Source organism: Rosa rugosa, chromosome 7 (genome assembly GCF_958449725.1).
Source record: "Rosa rugosa chromosome 7, drRosRugo1.1, whole genome shotgun sequence".
Taxonomy (NCBI): domain Eukaryota; kingdom Viridiplantae; phylum Streptophyta; class Magnoliopsida; order Rosales; family Rosaceae; genus Rosa; species Rosa rugosa.
In genome coordinates this window covers 39,023,747-39,032,554 of record NC_084826.1, presented here as the reverse complement: position 1 = coordinate 39,032,554, position 8,808 = coordinate 39,023,747, and the positions used below count along the sequence as shown (strand labels likewise).

General features: G+C 39.9%; 1 long non-coding RNA gene across 1 annotated transcript; it reads right to left on the bottom strand.

Moving 5' to 3' along the window:
• Positions 1 to 1,075: 1,075 nt before the first annotated feature.
• On the bottom strand, positions 1,076 to 3,159 carry LOC133720392 (uncharacterized). The gene is made up of 3 exons (XR_009851831.1): positions 3,043 to 3,159; positions 2,376 to 2,955; positions 1,076 to 1,173 (listed from the first exon to the last, which is right to left on the bottom strand). It is a non-coding gene; the product is annotated as an uncharacterized LOC133720392 (long non-coding RNA).
• Between the last annotated feature and the right edge of the window lie 5,649 nt (positions 3,160 to 8,808).

Here is an 8,808-nt window from a genome sequence, read left to right as displayed (position 1 = left end):
AGGATACATATTATGAGTTGAGCATGCTTGGTGGTGTAGAAATTGTTTCCAACGTTTTCATTCATCTGTCCTTCCAAAATCAAAATCGTTTTCTTGGTTTTATGTTTCTGAAAATTTCGTTTTCAAAACCTACCCCCATCTTTGATTCGAACTTTGTGTTTTTGTTTTAGGTTTTCAGTTCTTTTAAAATCGTAAATTGTGATATGATTTCCCCTAGTTTAATTCGTGATTTTCTATTTTTGTTTTGTTAGCTTTCGTGATTTTTGTAAGTGTTAGAATTTGTTTTGTTTTAGGAATTGTGTAGTTAGTTTTTGTTTATGATTTGTATTTGTATTTGTTTTCGTGTTTGATTTGGATTCCTAGTTCATATCTGATTAGAATTTGTTTCCTATATGAATTTGATTTCCTATTTTGTAACGTCCCGAACCCAAATTCACCCGTTTACTAGTCATTTGGACGGTAAACGACCTTTACTTTCACTTTTACTTTCGGTTTAGTACCTTTAGTGGCCCTAAAAGTTGACTTTTTGTTCGGGTCAAAATTTGAGAAAAGTTTCTTCATGGAAGTTGTAGAGGACGTTAAACCGAGCGCGTGCATATGTGGTTCGTAAAAATCGGAGCTCGTATGCGATAGTTATAAGCGAAATAGTAAAGTTACTGTTTACGGTTACTGTTCATGGTAAGTTTCTATAAATAGCCAAGTTACTGTGGTAAGTTTCCATTTTTGGAAACTTACCCGGCCTTTTCTCTCTCTTCTCCCCCGACATTTTCTTCCTCTTCGGCCCGATTTCTTCTTGACAGAACCCGCCCCGGATTTCACCCTGAAATCCGAAGTGGACCTGCGGGGCCCACCTTAGAAGAAATTTTGCCAAAAATTTGGCAGAACTTCCCCTAAAGTGGACAACCCAAAACCTGTAGAAAGAAAATTTACACTTCTAAATCACCCATCCTTATTCTCCTGGAGCCACCCTGCTCCCCCAAACAACATTCCCCAACTCGCAAAACACAAAACTCAACTTAACAATACAAATCCCAAAGGTTATCAGAGCAATACTAATTCACAAGGAAATAAAAAAAAGTAGAGTAAATGATCAAGGGATCCTACAATGCGGAAGTGGTGACAATTATGCCTCAAATGTCATGTACGCCCGACCTCCACTAATTCGCCTGCAAACTGGGCATTTGAAACCGAAGGGCCCAGGGGAAAGTACATAAAAACGTTAGCGTGAGTGGACAAAAATAAATAATTTAATATGAATAAAACAAAATAAAACTTCATACTTTCCCACATTTTTCGATATATATAAAATCCGGATGCATGCAACATTTATAAAACACTTACAAAAATAATCTGAAAAACGTTGAACTCCAGAAAACCGACTAGCCCCGCTAGTCACAACAACATAGTAAAAGATTGAAATTTCAATACTCGAAAATATAAGTCCAGCCCCGCTGGTTAAGAAAACTCAGACTAGTCCCCGCTAGTCAAAAATAGTATAAGTAGGGGAAGATGATAGCCATACGAATAAGCCACGCAGGCTTGGTTGGGTGATAGCCTCCCAGGCTAAAGAACTCCCATAACTCCCGTAATATACCCTTACGCCACTAAGTGTAGCGATAGGATACTGGGCTACAGAATTACTATCACAGAGACAGTAACCTGCGCCACAAAGGCGGAAGGGCTACGGTGATCCCATCACCGCGCCACAAAGGCGGAAAATCAATGCTAGCATGATAAAATCACCCCTCAGTATGGCACAGGGTAACATAACCGAAAATCCAGTAAATCCAAAATACATAAGGCTTCCCCCATCTCTCGTAAAAGAATTTCCAACGACGTGTCCCACACGCCAAGAATATCTCAAATCAATAGCAAAAATGCGAGAAATAATAATAAATCATAATCTCCATAATTCGAAACAAAACCAATTCCAAAATCATCATCAAGGCATTCCCAATGCCAAAATCCGAAATTCGATAAATAAATAAGAAAGATCAATAAATTAACGGCGTGTCCCACACCAAAAATAAACTCATATTTAAAAAAAAATAAATAAGAAATAATTCCATCGAAATCCCATTTCGAAAATCTTTCAGAAATCTCAAATCGATGAATGAAATTAAATATGAAACTCCGGAAATCAACATAAATCACAAACTCGAATCCGAGCATAACGAATTAATATCCGAAATTCATGACCGAGGTAAATCATAATCCATCTCAGAAAATCATTATTGAAAGCCAATCCAGGAGATAAACCAATAATCAAATTCCGGAAACAAATAATATGCTTGAAAAGTAATATGATAATTAAATAAAGAATTAATTCAAGAAATAAACGCATGCATCATTATTTAAAACAAAAGTCCACTCACAGTACTATTCCGACGATCACGCATTCGTGTTCCGTTATCGAGCAATAGCTCGGTACGTCGTCCTGTACATAATTATACTCCGTGATTAATTCTTCAACAATTTAATACGATTCTTAAAATCAATTCCTCATAATTACATCTTCCATTCTCCTAGGATTTAGCCCAAATTATACCACTAATACCAATTCGTTAATTTAAAGGTTCCAAGGCAGAACCGAGAGATATCCGACGGTCGGATTCTCGTAATTCGATAATCGAAACCTTAAATTTCAAAATCCATATATAATTCTAAGTTTCTCCAAAAATTACCAAATTTCACATACAAGCTCTACACAATTAATAGGATTTAATGGGCTAAAAACCGGAATTAAAACACTGCTCTACGCGCCTCCACGCGCTACCCACAGTGGCGGCGCGTGGGGACCACGCGCCGGCGGCGACCTCCTCCGATGACCACCAAACTCCGGCACTAGCATCTATACAACAAGCCCAACCAACTTCTCAACTACAACATCAACCAATTTTACCTCGACGTGGTCGAATCAAGCCGGTGAAGGAAAGCCCCGAAGCTCCAAGAACCCTAGAAATGAAAATTGTCAATTCGACTTCTACAATTCAAATTGGAATGAACCACCTTAGGGGAAATAACCTCCATCAAAAACCGAACCTTCGATGGGAATATGGTGGCCGGAGGTGGCCGGAATGGCCGGGAATCGGCAAAATCCCAAAACTGCAACCGGAGCACTTCTTGCTTCGATCCGGGCTTTCACGGCCAAAACTCCCCAATCCCAGGTCACTGGTATCACGAGCGGGTTGTGGCGCCCCTGTGGTGACCGGTTGCACGCCGGATGGTGGCCGGAATGTGAGGAATCGGAGGGAGGAAGAAAACCCGAAGGAGAAAGGGGGAGAGTTGGGGGAGAGGAGAGAGAAAGAGGGGTGGGTTTCCGGTTTTGGAAACCTACCCGGGTAACTTTCCATATATATCAAAAATTTACCATGAACAGTAATTTTCGTAATTCACTCATAACTTTTGCATACGAACTCCGATTTAGGTGTATCACATGTCCACGGACTCGGTTTAACGTCCTCTACGACTTTCAAGAAGGAAGTTTTCTCAAATTTTGGCCCGATCAAAAAGTCAACTTTTAGGGCCACTAAAATACCGAATTAGAGTAAAAAGTGAGAGTAGTTGTCGTTTACCGTCCAAATGACTAGTAAACGGGTAAGTGAAAATACGGGATGTTACACTTCTCCCTCCGGTTTCTTCCTTCTCCGGCCGACCCACGACGGAATCCGGGCACCGGCAGGTTCGCCTCCTCCTCCTTGTCACGCCTGGGGTGGTGTTTGGCGGTGGCTCGACCGGTGGAGCTCGGAATTGAGCTGTGAAGGTTACTGTAGCCGATCGGAACTTTCATCGATTTCCGGCGATTCCGGCCGTTTCCGGCCACGAAATTGGCATCGAAGGTTCGGTTTTCATCACTAATCATTTCCCCTATGGCCTTGTGTCACGATTTGTTGTGTAGAAGTCGAATTGATGAATTGAAATTTTAGGGTTCTTGAGAAATTTCTGGGCTTGTGTTCATCGGCCGAATTGGAGCTCTTTCAGGTAAAATTGGAACTTGTTGTAGTTGAATGAATGGTTGGGTGTGTTGAGTAGATGCTACTGTCCAAATTTGGTGGCCATCGGAGGTGGTGGCCGCCGGCGCGTGGGGCCCACGCGCCGCCACTGTTGGTGGCGCGTGGAGGCGTGTAGGGCAGTGTTTTAATTCCAGTTTTTAGCCCATTAAATTCTATAAATGTTGTAGAGCTTGTATGTGAAGTTTGGTGATTTTTGGAGAAACTTGGAATTAATTATGAATTTTTGAAGTTTAGGGTTTCGATTATCGAATTACGAGAATCCGACCGTCGGATATCTCTCGGTTCTGCTTTGGAACCTTTAAATTAACGAATTGGTATTAGTGGTATAATTTGGGCTGAATCCGAGGAGAATGGGAGATGTAAATTATGAGGAATTGAGTTTAGGAATTATATTAAATTGTTGAATAATTATTCACGGAATATAATCGTGTACAGGATGTCGTACCGAGCCCTGGCTCGATGAAGGAACTCGTATACGTGATCGTCGGAATAGTACTGTGAGTGGACTTTTGTTTTAAATAATGATGCATGCGTTTATTTCCTTGAATTAATGCTTTATTTAATTAACATATTACTTTTCGAGCATATGAATTGATTTTGGAATTTGATTTTGGTCTATCTCATGGATTTGCTTTCAATAATGATTTTCTGAGATGGATTATGATTTACCTCGGTTGTGAATTTCGGTTATTAATTTGTTATGCTCGGATTCGAATTTATAATTGATGTTGAATTTCGACGAATTATTTTTCCGAGGTGATTTCCGGAATTAATTATATTTCTATTCGTTGTTTTGAGATTTCTGGAATATTTTTCAAAATGAGATTTCGATGGAATTATATTTCTTGTTATTTATTGACTTTCGATTTTGGCATTGGGAATGCCTTGATGATGATTTTAGAATTTGTTTTGTTTCGGTTTACGGGGATTACGATTTATTATTATTTCTCGCTTTTGCTATTAATTTGGAGATACTTTTGGCGTGTGGGACACGTCGTTGGAAATTCTTTTACGAGAGATGGGGGAAGCCTTATGTATTTTGGATTTACTGGATTTTCGGTTATGTTACCCTGTGCCATACTGAGGGGTGATTTTATCATGCTAGCATTGATTTTCCGCCTTTGTGGCGCGGTGATGGGATCACCGTAGCCCTTCCGCCTTTGTGGCGCAGGTTACTGTCTCTGTGACAGTAATTCTGTAGCCCAGTATCCTATCGCTACACTTAGTGGCGTAAGGGTATATTACGGGAGTTATGGGAGTTCTTTAGCCTGGGAGGCTATCACCCAACCAAGCCTGCGTGGCTTATTCGTATGGCTATCATCTTCCCCTACTTATACTATTTTTGACTAGCGGGGACTAGTCTGAGTTTTCTTAACCAGCGGGGCTGGACTTATATTTTCGAGTATTGAAATTTCAATCTTTTACTTTGTTGTTTTGACTAGCGGGGCTAGTCGGTTTTCTGGAGTTCAACGTTTTTCGGATTATTTTCTTAAGTGTTCTATAAATGTGGCATGCATCCGGATTTTATATATCGAAAAATGTGGGAAAGTATGAAGTTTTATTTTGTTTTATTCATATTAAATTGTTTATTTTTGTCCACTCACGCTAACGTTTTTATGTACTTTCCCCTGGGCCCTTCGGTTTCAAATGCCCAGTTTGCAGGCGAATTAGTGGAGGTCGGGCGTACATGACATTTGAGGCATAATTGTCACCACTTCCGCATTGTAGGATCCCTTGATCATTTACTCTACTTTTTTATTTCCTTGTGAATTAGTATTGCTCTGATAACCTTTGGGATTTGTATTGTTAAGTTGAGTTTTGTGTTTTGCGAGTTGGGGAATGTTGATTTGGGGAGCAGGGTGGCTCCAGGAGCATAAGGATGGGTGATTTAGAAGTGTGAATTCTCTTTCTACAGGTTTTGGGTTGTCCATTTTAGGGGAAGTTCCGCCAAATTTTTGGTAGAATTTCTTCTAAGGTGGGCCCCGCAGGGCCACTTCGGATTTCAGGGTGAAATTCGGGGCGGGTCTTGTCAGTTGGTATCAGAGCATTAGGTTGTCAGATTCTGTAGACTCATTTCTATCTTGTTACCTTATACGCTTGATGTTACACAGTACCTCCCGAGTGATGGCCCGACTGCAGCGGTTCCCCATCGTTTACTCTTCGGTGCTGATGTACTCATTAAGTGTGTAAGGTACATGTTTAGATGGTGTTCCTTTAGGTGTTATGCCTCTTGTACGCCGACCTCCTAGGGTTTTCGTTACGTAGTAGATTAGTCGCATGTTTTGCACATTTCCCTACTGATTGTAGAGTAAGACTACTCTACAATTTCGAGTTGTGCTACGATGTGTAATTCGAGGAAATGTTGTGGTTGTTTCTCCCTCGATGATAATAAGTTTGTTGGGCAAGATTTAAGGTGCGTGATCGGAGTTCGATTATGTGTTTGAGTGACCGTGATGAGCGACGATAGCTTTGGGTCGTCTTCGAATACCTTGAATCAAAATGGTTTTTGAAGTGGGACTAATAGTAATAGTGGTTCTGACTTTGAACTGAGTTTCGAGGAATGTGTCACGTATACGTGGTTGATGTTGTGAGCATCATTTTGGAATGATACCTTGCAATTTACTAGGAAAACCATATTGGAATTTTCCTCTTTGGACACTTTGTTCTGTTGACCTGACCATGACTGGTGGACATAGTTTTGTTCAAGTAAAGGAAATTGATTTTTGCCTCTTTGAGTTATGAATATGTCTTCTTAAGTTTTGGATCGTATTGAGTATGGAGATGGACTTAAGTGAGTTTTGAAGCCGTTTTGTGTTTTAAGTTTAAGCAGACGGACACTTAAAGTTTTGCAATAGAGTTTGATCTTGGTCAGTTAATAATGGAGAGGATTTGAACCAACTCTTTGTAAAGAATACTGTACGTGAGTGTGTGTCTTTGTGGGGCTGTGCTACTTGACAGTTTGATATATTTCATGGGAGAGAGTTCCCTTAGTTTACTCAGAAGTTATTTTAAGGCTTTATCAGAGTTCTAAATTTTTTGAGATCGGGTGAGATGTATTGTGACACGTTTGTTAACGATATATATTCTTGTGGTGATTAGTTCGAAATCGGATCCGGGTATTGTTTTGTGTGATTTGATGATGTTATACGAGGAAAGATCTTATGAATGGTGTTTTGTCGTCTTAGTAAACTGTTTGTTGCTCGGGTTGAATATATTTAACGGATTGTTTTGGAGGAATTTAGTTAATCTTTTTACCTTGGTGCCATTACTGGTGATATAGGGTTAAGCTGTTTGAGATATAATTCTCACTTTGATCGATCTTTCTACCGTATGGTAACCCTTGATTGGAAAGAATAGAAAGTTGTGGGTATGATTGAGTTTCGGTCACCATCACAGATTTATAGGTACGATGACTTGGCAAGATGTTGGAGTTGAGTTTGGAAATTATTTGTCTGAACTTGGAATTTGATTGTTGGGTGGTGGGACCACTTTCGGATCTTGGTATCGCTGGAGGTGATACGTGATGTTGGACGGGTGTCCTTCATCTTAAAAAACTAGTGTTTTTGTCAGCGGAGGATGAACTATGTAGCGAAAGTTGGAAGTTGGAACCGATTAAAAGCACGAAAAGAAAGTATTGAGGTATTGAAAGGTTTCAGAAATCAAGGACATTCGGATCGTCTTACGACGGCTGCGATCGTTTTGTCGCGCATGAGGGTACTATTAAGTGTCATTGGATATCCATTTGGGCGAGATTGTTGAACTTGGGATCAGGAAATGGTCGTAGGGACCCCACGGGGTGTCCATAGTAATTCAAGTGGAAGTACTATACGATATGGTTATGATCTTAGTTTAAATCTATAAGTTATGGTGAAGGTTGGTAGTAGTTTTCCTCGCGGGGCGACGCTAGTCAACAAGTTTAGGGATTCTGGTAGCATTCATTGACGGATTCCTCGATAAGTCCTTTGGGGACTACGGAAGAATCTCTTTCCTACTTGTGGATTTCGTTATTGCTTCGATATCTTTTTCCTTATTTCGTAAGTCGATTTTCTTTTTTTACAGTATTTGGGGTGCCTTACACTCACGTAATCGACTTTAGTTTTCCCTTGAGCCTTCTACTCTCGAAATTTTGCTTTATGTTCTGGTTGCACATTTGAGATAATTGCAGATTGCTTTGAACATAGGGTTTTTCTATCACGAGCGGAGGTGAACCTTTCTTTTGGAATATTGAGTTCGGCGGGGTTGCTATGGAATCGATCAAATTAAAATGTCTGGCAAGGTTTCAGTTTGAGAATCGTTAATTTTAAGAATTGAATCTCTTTTATAGTTGGTCAACTCTTGTATCGGATTTGGAACATTTATAAGTGTTGTTGGTTACAGTGTAGTCCAGTAAAGGGGTTGATACATACAGGGTTAAGAAAACTTTCCACAATGTTGTATCTGTAATAAAGTTGTCATGAGGTTTTGTCAGCTGGTTTGAGATGTTGCTATTTGGGTTGGTGAAGTAGTTATAAGAGAGAGTTTTCCCTAACTAATTAAGAAGCTATTCTATTTTGGATTGATCAAGATTCGAGTCTAACATCTAGTAATTCAGATTGAGGTGCTCTCGGTAGTGAGAATTACTAAGGTATATGAATTAAGAATATCATTTGGGGCAATAGAGATCAACGATACTGACATAGATTCAACCAGATTTCCAGCCTATGACTATTATAGAAGTGTAGCCTCAGCTAAGAACAGTGTTAGTGCGATGCATCTCCTCCTGAATTCGAATCTTGGGTTAGAATAGATTGTGAAG